The 15040-nt window shown below is 45.7% G+C and overlaps 1 protein-coding gene and 1 long non-coding RNA gene across 2 annotated transcripts in view; both read right to left on the minus strand.

Annotated features, from left to right (window-relative positions):
* Positions 1 to 9336, minus strand: part of SAMHD1 (SAM and HD domain containing deoxynucleoside triphosphate triphosphohydrolase 1) — a 77689-nt gene extending 68353 nt beyond the window's left edge. Inside the window, exon 1 of the mRNA XM_033186346.1 lies at positions 9250 to 9336. The gene's annotated coding sequence lies outside the window, so the exon portion shown is untranslated. The remainder of the gene's footprint in view (positions 1 to 9249) is intronic.
* A 336-nt stretch (positions 9337 to 9672) lies between these two features.
* Positions 9673 to 14616, minus strand: LOC117068742. The gene is made up of 3 exons (XR_004431223.1): positions 14361 to 14616; positions 9857 to 10312; positions 9673 to 9698 (listed from the first exon to the last, which is right to left on the minus strand). It is a non-coding gene; the product is annotated as an uncharacterized LOC117068742 (long non-coding RNA).
* Between the last annotated feature and the right edge of the window lie 424 nt (positions 14617 to 15040).

Consider the following 15040-nt stretch of genomic DNA (forward strand, 5'->3'; position numbering starts at 1 on the left):
TTGATGAGAATATTCAGCCATTTGCTCAACCAACCAAAAAGTCCACCCTATCTTTGTACTTCTGTGGCAGGAAAATGCGGTCTGGAGGCAGGGAACATAAGGCCGATTCACACTTCAGCTATGACAGGAAATATCCTCTCCATACAGCATATGCCAAGTCGTACTTTGTAACTTTACTTCATCCTCTTCATTTACATAGGGCATACACCAAGTGACCAGTGGAAATCCCTAGAGGGTATTTAAATCCCCACAAATTCTTTTTTTTTTGAGACAAAATCTCGTTCTTGTTCCCTAGCCTGGAGTGTGCAATGGTGCGATCTCGGCTCACTGCAACCTCTGGTTCCTGGGTTGAAGGGATTCTCCTGCCTCAGCCTTCCAAGTAGCTGGGATTACAGGTGCGTGCCACCACACCCGGCTAATTTTTTGTATTTTTAGTAGAGACAGGGTTTCACCATGTTGGTCACACTGGTCTCAAACTCCTGACCTCAGGTGATCCGCCCACCTCGGCCTCCCGAAGTGCTGGGATTACAGGTGTAAGCCACCGCGCCCGGCCTAAACCCCCACAAATTCTGTAATGGGGCCTTTCATCCCCTAAGCCCGGGCCACTCCCATACTGTGTTGTGTACTTTCATTTTCAGTAAATCTCTTCATTCCTTCCTCACTTTGTTTGTGTGTTTTGTCCAACTCTCTGTTCAAGACGCCAAGAACCTGGACACTCTCTCCCAGTAACACTTCCCACTACATGAGCCAGTACAATTTCCTTCATTTTTAAGCCAGCATTATTTGAACTTTCTCTTGCTTGTGTGTATGTTGAATTTTTAGATTTTTTTTTCTCCTTTGTAACTGACAGCATCCCCGGAACACTTTGCAACTTCAACATCTGACACTCAGCTCCAGGTACCTAGTGTTATCTGGCTGGTTTTCCCCTTGTAGTGACACTTGCATGCGGTCCAGTCTACCACAATTCCTCATCATCTCATGTCCTCCTGTCTCTAGGGAATAGCACTGTCCATCAGTCAAGCTCACAAAGATCCTTTCCTCTGAGAAATTCCTTGTTTCTCCCTGAGTGAACCCACAGCATTATGGACTGAATTGTGACCTCCTCGTCCCCTGCATTCATGTGCTGAAGCCCCAAACCTCAATGTCACTATATTTGGAGACAGGGCCTGTAAGGAGGTAATTAAGGTTAAATGAGACCAATAGGGTAGGATTCTGGTAGGAGCAGTGTCCTTATAAGATGAACAGACACCAGAGATCTTTCTTTTCCTGCTCACACACCAAAGGGAGGCCATGGGAGGATACGGCAAGAAGGCAGCCTTCTGCAAATCAGGAAGAGTGACCTCACCAGGAACCAGGCCTGCTGGCCCCTGATCTTGTAATTCCAGCCTCCAGAACTGTGAGAAAATGCATTCCTCTTGTTTGAGCTGGTATCAACCACAGATTCTTCGACTCTCGTGTGACAGAAATTGATGGGAGGCAGAGCAAGTTTCCCAGACAAGGTGTTTATTAGGCGCTTATTTTCTTTTTCTTTTTTCTTTTTTTTTTTTTCCCCGAGAAGGAGTTTCATTCTTGTTGCCAGGCTGGAGTGCAATGGTGTGATCTCAGCTCACTGTAACTTCTGCCTCCTCGGTTCAAGTGATTGTCCTTCCTCAGTCTCCCAAGTAGCTGGGATTATAGGCATGTGCCAGGCTGCTCTCAAACTCCCAATCTCAGGTGGTCCGCCCACCTTGGCCTCCCAAAGTGCTGGGATTAGAGGCGTGAGCCACTGTGCGCAGCCTAGGGGCTTATTTTCTTTTTTTCTTTTTTCTTTTCTTTTTTTTTTTTGAGACGGAGTCTCGCTCTGTAGCCTGGGCTGGAGTGCAGTGGCTGGATCTCAGCTCACTGCAAGCTCCGCCTCCCGGGTTTACGCCATTCTCCTGCCTCAGCCTCCGGAGTAGCTGGGACTACAGGCGCCCGCCACCTCGCCCGGCTAGTTTTTTGTATTTTTTAGTAGAGACGGGGTTTCACAGTGTTAGCCAGGATGGTCTCGATCTCCTGACCTCGTGATCCGCCCGCCTCGGCCTCCCAAAGTGCTGGGATTACAGGCTTGAGCCACCGTGCCCAGCCTAGGGGCTTATTTTCGAACACAGAGAAGATAGCACAAGAGAGAGAATTCTCTGACTGGTTCCCCAAAGGGAGTCAGAAGAGTACTTTTTTGTTGTTGTTTTTTGATATGGAGTCTTGCTCTGTTGCCCAAGCTGGAGTGCAGTGGTGACATCTCAGCTCACAGCAGCCTCTGCCTCCCAGGTTCAAGAGATTCTCCTGCCTCAACCTCCCAAGTAGCTGGGACTACAGGTGTGTGCCACCACATCGGGCTAATTTTTTTTTTTTTTTTTTTTTTTGTAATTTAGCAGAGATGGGGTTTCATCATGTTAGCCAGGATGGTCTTGATCTCCTGACCTCGTGATGTGCCCGCCTCAGCCTCCCAAAATACTGGGATTACAGGCATGAGCCACTATACCTTTATGTGATGAAATACCTTTAGTGTTTTAGCAATCCTGTATCATGTTATAGATTAGCCAATACCTGATTTATAGCTTTGCAAACTTTAGACTCACTAAACGAAGTTTATTCCAAATGCCAATATCAGAAATAAATCCAACCAAAATCGTCCTCACCCTTTTTATCTTTCCTTGTTTGGTAATAAATAATGGGAGAGGCTGGGCACGGTGGCTCAGGCCTGTAATCCCAGCACTTTGGGAGGCCGAGTCGGGCGAATCACAAGGTCAGGAGATCAAGACCATCCTGGCTTACATGGTGAAACCCCGTCTCTACTAAAAATACAAAAAATACAAAAAAAAATCAGGCGTGGTGGTGGGCACCTGTAGTCCCAGCTACTAGGGAGGCTGAGGCAGGAGAATGGCATGAACCCAGGAGGCAGAGCTTGCAGTGAGCTGAGATTGTGCCACTGTACTCCAGCCTGGGTGACAGAACAAGACTCAGTCTGGAAAAAAAAAAAAAAAAGGATTGTCACAAAAGTATAATTTAGACAATACAAGGATGATCCTGATATATTCAGTGATATGTGTGAACCATTTTTACATTAAAAATGCATAATATGGCCGGGCGCGGTGGCTCAAGCCTGTAATCCCAGCACTTTGGGAGGCCGAGACGGGCGGATCACGAGGTCAGGAGATCGAGACCATCCTGGCTAATACGGTGAAACCCCGTCTCTACTAAAAAAAAATACAAAAAACTAGCCGGGCGAGGTGGCGGGCGCTTGTAGTCCCAGCTACTCGGGAGGCTGAGGCAGGAGAATGGCGTGAACCCGGGAGGCGGAGCTTGCAGTGAGCTGAGATCTGGCCACTGCACTCCAGCCTGGGCGGCAGAGCGAGACTCCGTCTCAAAAAAAAAAAAAAAAAAAAAAGCATAATATATGCATGTTCTTTAAAGTCTGGGAAGATTCACTTCTAAAGATGGCCTTGATGTAGAACAACTAGAACTTTTACACACTGCTGGTTGGAATGCAAAATGGGTAGCCACTTTGGTAAAGAATATGGCAATATCTTAGGAAGTTTAACATATACTTGCCATTTGACCCATGAACCCAACACATACAAAATTAAAGGGAAAGAAAAATATATGGTCAGGCCGGGGGCGGTGACTCATGCTTGTTGTGATCCCAGCACATTGGGAGGCTGGGGCGGATGGGTCACTTGAGGCCAGGAGTTCAAGACCAACCTGGGCAACATGGCGTGACTCCGTCTCTACAAAACACACAAAAAGTAGCGCACGCCTGTAGTCCCAGCTACTTGGGAGGTTGAAGTACGAGGATTGCTTGAGCCCAGGAAGGTGAGGCTGCCATGAGCCATGATCACATCACTGCCCTCCAGTCTGGGCAACAGAGGGACAAAAATGTTCAAAGACTGCACACAAATGTTTATATTGATAGTTATTCATATTAATCAAAACCTGGAAACAACCCAAACATCCATCAACTGGTTACGAAGGAAGATTACTCAGCAATAGAAAATAAGTATTTATACATGCAGCAGAGATGAATCTCAAAAACATATGCTAAGTGAAAGAACTAAAATACAAAAGACTACATACTTTGCATATGTATAAATATTTACATGAAATTTTTATTATTTATTTATTTTTTTTTTTTTCTTTTCTTTTTTTTTCTTGAGATGGAGTCTCACTCTGTCACCCAGGCTGGAGTGCAGTGGCGTGATCTCGGCTCACTGCAAGCTCTGCCTCCTGGGTTCACGCCATTCTCCTGCCTCAGCCTCCTGAGTAGCTGGGGACTACAGGTGCCCGCCACCACACTCAGCTAATTTTTTGTATTTTTAGTAGAGACAGGGTTTCACCGTGTTAACCAGGATGGTCTTGATCTCCTGACCTCGTGATCCACCCGCCTAGGCCTCCCAAAGTGCTGGGATTACAGGCATGAGCCACCGCACCTGGCTACATGAAATTGTTTAAAGGGTAAAACCACAGTGACATGAAACAGAGCAACAATTGCCTGGGCGTGTTGTACAGAGGATGTGGGGAGGGCAGGGAAGGAGATCAAAGGGCATGAGAAAACTTTTTAGAGTGATGGAAATACTCTGTATTTTGTTTGTGGTGGTAGTTATACAGCTATATGTATCACTAAATTCATCAAACTGCACACTTAAGATGGGTGTATTTTATTGTATGTAAATTATAATAAAGCTGGAAAAAATCATGTTTTACAACTTAAGATTTGCATAATTTTCTTCATGTAAAAAAATTGTAATAAACAAAAACAGGTGACCTCTTGTAATGGAGCAACTTAACTTCAAAATTTATTTTATTTTATTTTTATTAGTTTTTGAGACAGGCTCATGATGTGTCACCCAGGCTGGAGTACAGTGGCATGATTAGGGCTCCCTGTAGCCTCAAGCTTCTGGGCTCAAGCAATCCTGCCACCTTGGCCTCTCGAGTAGCTGGGACTACAGGCAAGCAGCATTTCACCTGCCTAACTTTTTTTTTCTTTTTTGAGATGGAGTCTTGCTCCGTTGCCCAGGCTATAGTACACTGGCATGATCTTGGCTCACTGCAACCTCCGCCTCCCGGGTTCAAGTAATTCTCCTGCCTCAGCCTTCTGAGTAGCTGGGATTACAGGCACGCCTGGCTAATTTTTGTATTTTTAATACAGACGAGGTTTCACCATATTGGCCAGGCTGGTCTCGATCTCCTCACCTCGTGATCCGCCTGCCTTGGCCTCCCAAAGTGCTGGGATTATAAGCTTGAGTCACTGCGCCTGGCCTACAAAGCTCTTTTTTTGAGATCAAGTCCTGCTCTGTGGCCCAGGCTGCAGTGCAGTTGCACGATCTCAATGCAACCTCCACCCTCCAGTTCCAGTTTCTCCTGCCTCAGCCTCCCACATAGCTGGGACTACAGGCGAGCACCACCATGTCTGGTTAATTTTTGTATTTTTAGTAGAGACAGAGTTTTGCCATGTTGGCCAGGAGGGTCTGGAACTCCTGACCTCAAGTGATCCGTCCACTCCAAAAGTGCTGGGATTACAGGTATGAGCCACTGCGCCCGGCCTGTGTTTACTATTATTAAAATTAAGTGATTAAGTAGTAATAAAAAAAACTGAGACTTGCTAGTGATTTTTGATCCTAAGCCTTCTATCACCGTTGGGCCTTCGTTTGTGTACTTAAAATCAATATATGTACCAGTGTTGCACTGGTTTAAAGATTCTAATGGTGAAAGTTACCTAATTACTATATTTAGAAACCAATCTTGGAAATGTGAGATGATGCTCTTTTTTCCTTTTTAATTTACTTAAATATTTTTTCTTTAAATTTTTTATTTTCTCAAGATGGAGTCTTGCTCTGTTGCCTAGGTTGGAGTACAGTGGTGCGATCTTGGCTCACTGCAGTCTCCGCCTCCCGGGTTCAAGTGATTCTCGTGCTTCAGCCTCCTGAGTAGCTAGGATTACCGATTCGGGCCACCACACACAGCTAATTTTTTGTATTTTAGTAGAGACGGGGTTTCACTATGTTCATCAGGCTGGTCTTGAACTCCTGACCTCAGGGGATCCGCTGGTCTCGGCCTCCCAATGTGTTGTTGGGATTACAGGTGTGAGCCACCATGCCTGCCATTAAATTTTTTTCTCTTGTTTAATTAACTTCAATTCTGCCACTTCCTAGATGCGCTTTCAGAATAGCTGAAATTATTGTGTGCTTAGTTTCACTCTGTCCTTGTGTTGTTGTATAGTATTTTTTATTTTATTTTATTTTTTGAGCTGGAGCCTCGCTCTGTCACCCAGGCTGGAGTGCAGTGGTGTGATCTCAGCTCACTGCAACCTCTGCTTGAACCAGATTCAAGCAATTCTCCTGTCTTAGCCTCATGAGTCGCTGGGATTACAGGCATGCATCACCATACCGGCTAATTTTTGTATTTTTAGTAGAGACGGAGTTTTACCATGTTGGTCAGGCTGATCTCAAACTCCTGACCTCAGTTGATCCGCCTACCTCTGTCCCCAAGTGCTGAGATTATAGGTGTGAGCCACCATACCCGGCCTTATATAGTATTTAAATGAAAGGGACATAGAAGAAAATAGTTGTTGAGGTTTTAAGATAATCATTCCTACTTTCTCTGTTACTCTATTTAAAATGATGACGAGAAAAATTAATTGTCTTACTTTGCTAAGTTTGGCATAGGAGCTGTCACTCTTTTTTTTTTTTGAGACAAGGTCTCACCATGTTGCCTAGGCTGGAGGGCAGTGGTGTAATCTCGGCTCACTGCAATCTCTGCCTCTCAGGTTCAAGAAATTTTCTGGACTCAGCCTCCCAAGTAGCTGGGATTACAGGGGTGTGCCACCACACCCTGCTAATTTTTGTATTTGTAGTAGAGATGGGGTTTCACCATGTTGGCCAGGATGGTCTTGATCTCCTGACCTCATGATCCGCTTGCCTTGGCCTCCCAAAGTGCTGGAATTACAGGCGTGAGCCTCCACACCTGGCCTCCCATGTTCTTTATGTGGACGAGAAGCCTATTTTTCAGTTAACTGATGCAAGGGGGCTGGACTTCTCTCCTTTCAAATAAAACCTTGAAGGTCCTGATGTATATTGAAAAGGGCAGCTGGGTGCAGTAGCTCGCACCTGTAATCTCAGCACTTTGACATGAGGAAAAGAAAGAGAGATCAGACTGTTACTGTGTCTATGTAGAAAAAGGAAGACATAAGAAATTCCATTTTGATCTGTACTAAGAAAAGTTCTTCTGCCTTGAGATGCTGTTAATCTGTAATCTTAACCCCAACCCTGTGCCCACAGAAACATATGCTGTACTGACTCAAGGTTTAATGGATTTAGGGTTGTGCAAAATGTGCTTTGTTAAAAATGTGTTTGCAGGCAGTATGCCTGGTAAAAGTCATCACCATTCTCCATTTTCAACTACGCAGGGACACAATGCACTGCTCAAGGCCACAGGGACCTCTGCCCAAGAAAGCCTGGGTATTGTCCAAGGTTTCCCCCTACTGAGATAGCCTGAGATATGGCCTCGTGGGAAGGGAAAGACCTGACCATCCCCCAGCCCGACACCCGTAAAGGGTCTGTGCTGAGGAGGATGAGTGAAAGAGGAAGGCCTCAGCCAGGCACAGTGGTTCACGCCTGTAATCCCAGCACTTTGGGAGGCTGAGGCGGGTGGATCATGAGGTCAGGAAATCGAGACTGTCCTGGCTAACACGGTGAAACTCTGTCTCTACTAAAAATACAAAAAAAATTAGCCGGGTGTGGTGGCGGGCGCCTGTAGTCCCAGCTGCTGGGGAGGCTGAGGCAGGAGAATGGCGTGAACCCGGGAGGTGGAGCTTGCAGTGAGCCGAGATCGCGCCACTGCACTCCAGCCTGGGAGACAGAGCAAGACTCCGTCTCAAAAAAAAAAAAAAAAAAAAGAAGGCCTTTTTGCAGTTGAGATAAGAGGAAAGCATCTGTCTCCTCCTCGTCCCTGGGAACGGAATGTCTCAGTGTAAAACCCGACGGTACGTTCTATTTACTGAGATAGGAGAAAACTGCCTCATGGTTGGAGGTGAGACATGCTGGTGGCAATACTGCTCTTTACTGCACTGACATGTTTGTGTAAAGTCAAACGTAAATCTGGCCTACATTTATATTTGGGGTTCCTCGTCCTCCCAGGGTAACATGCAGAACGAATGCTTAAACAGACAAGAAAGTCCCTCTGCTATAGGAGGAAGTGAGAGATACTCATGGAAAGCCTTCACATACTCACAAAAACAGCAGCTGTTGGATTCAAGTGAGCAGTGTTGACTTGCCGCCTTGACATAAAGAAGGAACCTCCAGAGGACTTGGGGCTTGGGATAAGGGCTCGAAAATGGCAAAGCGGTGCTAACTCGAAAGAAAAGCCAGTAGGTAGGGTCATTAAAGGGCCACAGAATAAGGCCCTATGTAGGTAGACAAATTGCTTCAAAAGCCACCAAAAAACTTGGGCTTGGAGTGTGTAACAGGGATGAAAAGTATATGGTAAGTCACAAGGAGCTGGCAGAGCCTGGCTTCCAACTAGTGCCTGTCCCGGCAATGAACCAACAGACAGGGGAAGGTTAGGAGCTGGTAGGGTCAAAACAACTACAAATCTCAAGGGTCATCCACAAGGGAGACCGGCTCTTTGCCTGCTACACAAATGCAACAAAGGCCGTGGGAGCACAAACAACAAACAGGGATTGTGTGTTGAAGGCAGAGAAGGAAGTCATGCGTCATGCAAAGTGAAAGCAGAGAAAAGACAGACTTGCTTGCAAGGCGGACAGTCTGGTGGGTGCACCAGGTCATTTCAGAATACACACAGAGAAAACAAGAGAATAGACAGTGTAGGATTTGGGGAAAGAGCTGATTTTCGTTGAAGAAGCAAATGTAGCCTCACATATGATGTGGTGGCCTTTACCCTACCACTCCCACAATCCTCCTGTCTCAAGGGCCATTAGTGTCTCAGGTCTACTCAGTGTGGAATACAAGGTCCTTCCCACCCCCACAAGCCATCCATGAGGGTGAGCTGAGAGATTAACCAGGAGGACCAGAGCCATTATGGCTGAGAGGAATCATTCTAGAGGATGGTTAGTAAACAGGAGAGCAGAAGGGGAGAAGGAAACTGCATATCGGGGTTAAACGCCTCCAGTGGAAGAAGGCAAGGTGTAGAGGCATGCATTAGTCTGTTCTCAAGCTGCTAATAAAGACATACCCAAGGGTGGGTATTTTATAAAGGAAAGAGGTTTAATGGACTCACAGTTCCACATGGCTGGGAGGCCTCACAACCACGGCGGAAGGCAAAGGCGAAGCAAAGGCACATCCTATGTGGCAGCAGGCAAGAGAGTATGTTCAGGGGAACTCCCCTTTATTTATTTATTTATTTTTTTTGAGGCGGAGTCTCGCTCTGTCGCCCGGACTGGAGTGCAGTGGCCGGATCTCAGCTCACTGCAAGCTCCGTCTCCCAGGTTTACGCCATTCTCCTGCCTCAGCCTCCTGAGTAGCTGGGACTACAGGCGCCCGCCACCTCGCCCGGCTAGTTTTTGTATTTTTAGTAGAGACGGGGTTTCACCGTGTTAGCCAGGATGGTCTCGATCTCCTGACCTCGTGATCCGCCCGTCTCGGCCTCCCAAAGTGCTGGGATTACAGGCTTGAGCCACCGCGCCCGGCCGGGAACTCCCCTTTATTAAACCATCAGATCTTGTGAGACTTGATCACCATCACAAGAACAGCACGAAAAAAAAACAAAACACTCCCATGATTCAATGACCTCCCACCAGATCCCTCCCACCATATGTGGGGATTATAATAATTCAAGGTGAAATTTGTGCGGGGACACAGAACCAAACCATATCAAGGTTTCTTACCACTAGGGAACGTTCTTAGTGGCGACACCAAAGCAGGTTACCAGCAGCAAATTTGTATAGATCTGCAGCAAACTCAATCCTTGCCTCCTCAGAGGAAAGCATTTGGCAGGGGCAGAAGTAGTTTTAAGGCAGAGCAAGAGACTGAGGCAAGCTTAAGAGCGGGAATGAAAGTTTATTAAAAAGCATTACAGCAGGAGCAAAAGGAAGCAAAGTACATTTGGAAGAGGGAGAAGTGGGCGACTTGGGAGATTCAAGTGCCCTGTTCAGCCCTTGACTTGGGGATTTATACACTGGCATGGTTCCAGGGTTTTCTTTTCTTACTTGATTTTTCCCCGCCCCTTGAATGCTGCATGCGCAGGGTCGTTCAGCACTTGGAAGGGTGACCGCATGCACAGTGCCTTTACTGAGGTTGTGCACATGTTCTGTAGGTTCAGTTTTCCTTTACCAGTCGAACAACTGCAGAGGAAGATCAGACAGGGGCCATTTTGCCTCTTAATGAGCCGGTCTGGTCTTAAACTCCTGACCTCAGGTGATCTGCCCGTCTTGGCCTCCCAAAGTGCTGGGATTACAGGCCTAAGCCACCGTGCCCAGACAATTTTTGTATTTTTAGTAGAGACATGTTTCGTCATTCTGACTAGGCTGGTTTTGAACTCCTGGCCTCAAGTGATCCACCTACCTCAGCCTCCCCGACTGCTGAGATTATAGGCATGAGCCACTGCACCCAGCAGAACCTATCACATTTGTGATGCTTTTGATCACAGTTCTGTCACTAGATTGCTAGCAATTAGACATATACAATGAGTAACCTAACTACTTTAATACAGTGGTTTGAAGTACTTCAGGCAGTAACTACTAGACACCAAATCACAGCATTTTAATCTGTGACATGTTAGAGAGAATGTCAGGACTTTCTGCAGTATAAATGTTCTGTTAACTAATCCTTGTGCTGCTAAATTATAGGGCTTTGGCTCCTGGGTCTGTAAAAGACACCAGCTCCTACTAAATCTTAAGAAACATTGACACCAGTCGATGCCTTGTCTTCAGATCCCAAGAAGACGACAATCAAAATGAAGTGCTTTCATGAGATATGGGCCAGAAACTGAAACCATTCAGTCCCTCCAGGTTCAGGGACTATTGCTGAAGAGGTGGGTTTGTGATATTATAGTTAGAGCCAATTTTGAGGGATAAAATTATCTCAGAGTTTTTCTCTAAATGAAACATTAGCATCCAAAGCATACTGACACAAGGCAGGCATCTGGGTTCCTGTATCAGAATAATGGGGTTTTCTTAGGGCATTGATTTGATCTGTAATTTAAAACAATTATAGGCGAGTTGTAATGTAATCTGAGCACTTTGGGAGACCTACGCAAAAAGATTAGCAGAGGCCAGGAGTTTGAGACCAGCCTGGGCAACATAGTGATGTTAGAGTAGGTAGTTAGACAGACATGAGCAGGGCAGGAAAAGGCCCCAAGTAATGTCAGGCAACCATCAGGTAACTGTGAGTTGGTTATTAAAATGTTCCTCTGGGCTGGGCGTGGTGGTTCACACCTGTAATCCCAGCACTTTGGGAGCTCAGAGGAGTGGATCACCTGAGGTCAGGAGTTCAAGACCAGTCTGGTGAAAATGGTGAAACCCTGTCTCTACTAAAAATACAAAAATTAGCAGGGCGTGATGGCACACACCAGTAATTCCAGCTACTTGGGAGGCTGAGACAGGAGAATCGATGGAACCCAGGAGGCAGAGGTTGCAGTGAGCCGCGATCACGCCACTGCACTCAAGCCTGGCCAACAGGGTGAGACTCCATCTAAAAAAAAAATGTCCGTCTAAAATAATAATTGGTAACGGTCAGTGCCAGGGGAAGAGACAGTCTCCCGATAGAAACACCTGGAACTGGTGATCAGCAGCTTCCTGATAAGCTCTCAGGAGTTGGGTGAGTAGGCTCAAGCATGCACATTAATCCTGTTGCCCACTCCAGCCTGGGCAACAGGAGCAAAACAGTGTCTCAAAAAAAAAAAAAAAAAAAATTAGCCTATCGTAGTGGCGCATGCCTGTAACAGCAACCACCTGGGAGGCTGAGTCCTGAAAATTGCTTGAACCTGACAGGCGGAGATTACACCACTGCTCTTCAGACTAGGAAACGTGGTGAGACCCTGTCTCAAAAAAAAAAAAAAGAGTGACAGCTCCTATGCCAAACTTAGCAAGTAAGACAATTATTTTTTTTCTCGTCGTCATTTTAAATAGAGTAACAGAGAAAGAATGAGAATTTTTATTTTTTTTTTTTTTTTTTTTTTGAGACGGAGTCTCGCTCTGTCGCCCAGGCTGGAGTGCAGTGGCCGGATCTCAGCTCACTGCAAGCTCTGCCTCCCGGGTTCACGCCATTCTCCTGCCTCAGCCTCCCGAGTAGCTGGGACTACAGGCGCCCGCCACCTCGCCCGGCTAATTTTTTTGTATTTTTTTAGTAGAGACGGGGTTTCACCGTGTTAGCCAGGATGGTCTCGATCTCCTGACCTCGTGATCCGCCCGTCTAGGCCTCCCAAAGTGCTGGGATTACAGGCTTGAGCCACCGCACCCAGCCAGGAATGATTATCTTAAAACCTCAACAACTATTTTCTTCTATGTCCCTTTCATTTAAATACTATATAACAGGCCGGGTATGGTGGCTCACACCTATAATCTCAGCACTTTGGGAGGCAGAGTTAGGCGGATCAACTGAGGTCAGGAGTTTGAGATCAGCCTGACCAACATGGTAAAACTCCGTCTCTACTAAAAATACAAAATTAGCCGGGTATGGTGATTCATGCCTGTAATCCCAGCGACTCGTGAGGCTAAGACAGGAGAATTGCTTGAATCTGGTTCAAGCAGAGGTTGCAGTGAGCTGAGATCACACCACTGCACTCCAGCCTGGGTGACAGAGCGAGGCTCCAGCTCAAAAAATAAAATAAAATAAAAAATACTATACAACAACACAAGGACAGAGTGAAACTAAGCACACAATGATTTCAGCTATTCTAAAAGCGCATCTAGGAAGTGGCAGAATTGAAGTTAATTAAACAAGAGAAAAAAATTTAATGGCAGGCATGGTGGCTCACACCTGTAATCCCAACAACACATTGGGAGGCCGAGACCAGCGGATCCCCTGAGGTCAGGAGTTCAAGACCAGCCTGATGAACATAGTGAAACCCCGTCTCTACTAAAATACAAAAAATCAGCTGTGCGTGGTGGCCCGCATCGGTAATCCTAGCTACTCAGGAGGCTGAAGCACGAGAATCACTTGAACCCGGGAGGCGGAGACTGCAGTGAGCCAAGATCGCACCACTGTACTCCAACCTAGGCAACAGAGCAAGACTCCATCTTGAGAAAATAAAAAATTTAAAGAAAAAATATTTAAGTAAATTAAAAAGGAAAAAAGAGCATCATCTCACATTTCCAAGATTGGTTTCTAAATATAGTAATTAGGTAACTTTCACCATTAGAATCTTTAAACCAATGCAACACTGGTACATATATTGATTTTAAGTACACAAATGAAGGCCCAATGGTGATAGAAGGCTAAGGATCAAAAATCACTAGCAAGTCTCAGTTTTTTTTATTACTACTTAATCACGTAATTTTAATAATAGTAAACACAGGCCGGGCGCAGTGGCTCATACCTGTAATCCCAGCACTTTTGGAGTGGACAGATCACTTGAGGTCAGGAGTTCCAGACCCTCCTGGCCAACATGGCAAAACCCTGTCTCTACTAAAAATACAAAAATTAGCCAGACATGGTGGTGCTCGCGGCTGAGGCAGGAGAAACTGGAACCTGGAGGGCGGAGGTTGCATTGAGATCGTGCAACTGCACTGCAGCCTGGGCCACAAAGCAGGACTCGATCTCAAAAAAAAGCTTTGTAGGCCGGGCGCAGTGACTCAAGCTTATAATCCCAGCACTTTGGGAGGCCAAGGCAGGCGGATCACGAGGTGAGGAGATCGAGACCAGCCTGGCCAATATGGTGAAACCTCGTCTGTATTAAAAATACAAAAATTAGCCAGGCGTGCCCGTAATCCCAGCTACTCAGGAGGCTGAGGCAGGAGAATTACTTGAACCCGGGAGGCGGAGGTTGCAGTGAGCCAAGATCGTGGCACTGTACTCTAGCTGGGCAACAAAGCAAGACTCCATCTCAAAAAAAAAAAAAAAAAAAAAGGCAGGTGAAATGCTGCTTGCCTGTAGTCCCAGCTATTTGAGAGGCTGAGGTGGGAGGATTGCTTGAGCCTAGAAGGCTGCAAGGAGCCCTAATCATGCCACTGTATTCCAGCCTGGGTGACATATCGTGAGCCTGTCTCAAAAACTAATAAAAATAAAATAAAATAAATTTTGAAGTTAAGCTGCTCCATTACAAGAGGTCACCTGTTTTTGTTTATTACAATTTTTTTTACATGAAGGAAATTATGCAAATCTTAAGTCGTAAAACATGATTTTTCCAGCTTTATTACATGCAATAAAATACATACAATAAAATTCACCCACCTTAAATGTAGAGTTTGATGAATTTTATTGATGTGTATAGCTGTATAACTGTCACCACAAACAAAATATAGAATCTTTCCATCACTCTAAAAAGTTTTCTCATGCCTTTTGATCTCCTACCCTGACCTACCCACATCCTCCCTACCACAGGTCCTGGCAACTGTTGCTGTGTTTTACATCACTACGATTTTGCCTTTTTGAAAATTTCATGTAAATATTTATACATATGCAAAGTATGTAGTCTTTTGTATTTTAGTTCTTTCACTTAGCATATGTTTTTGAGATTCATCTCTGCTGCATGTATAAATACTTATTTTCTATTGCTGAGTAATCTTCCTTCGTAACCAGTTGATGAATGTTTGGGTTGTTTCCAGGTTTTGATTAATATGAATAACTATCAATATAAACATTTGTGTGCAGTCTTTGAACATTTTTGTCCCTCTGTTGCCCAGACTGGAGGGCAGTGATGTGATCATGGCTCATGGCAGCCTCACTTTCCTGGGCTCAAGCAATCCTCGTACTTCAACCTCCCAAGTAGCTGGGACTACAGGCGTGCGCTACTTTTTGTGTGTTTTGTAGAGACGGAGTCACGCCATGTTGCCCAGGTTGGTCTTGAACTCCTGGCCTCAAGTGACCCATCCGCCCCAGCCTCCCAATGTGCTGGGATCACAACAAGCATG

This window comes from Trachypithecus francoisi, unplaced genomic scaffold (assembly GCF_009764315.1).
Source record: "Trachypithecus francoisi isolate TF-2019V2 unplaced genomic scaffold, Tfra_2.0 Lachesis_group21, whole genome shotgun sequence".
In the NCBI taxonomy this organism is placed as follows: Eukaryota; Metazoa; Chordata; class Mammalia; order Primates; family Cercopithecidae; genus Trachypithecus; species Trachypithecus francoisi.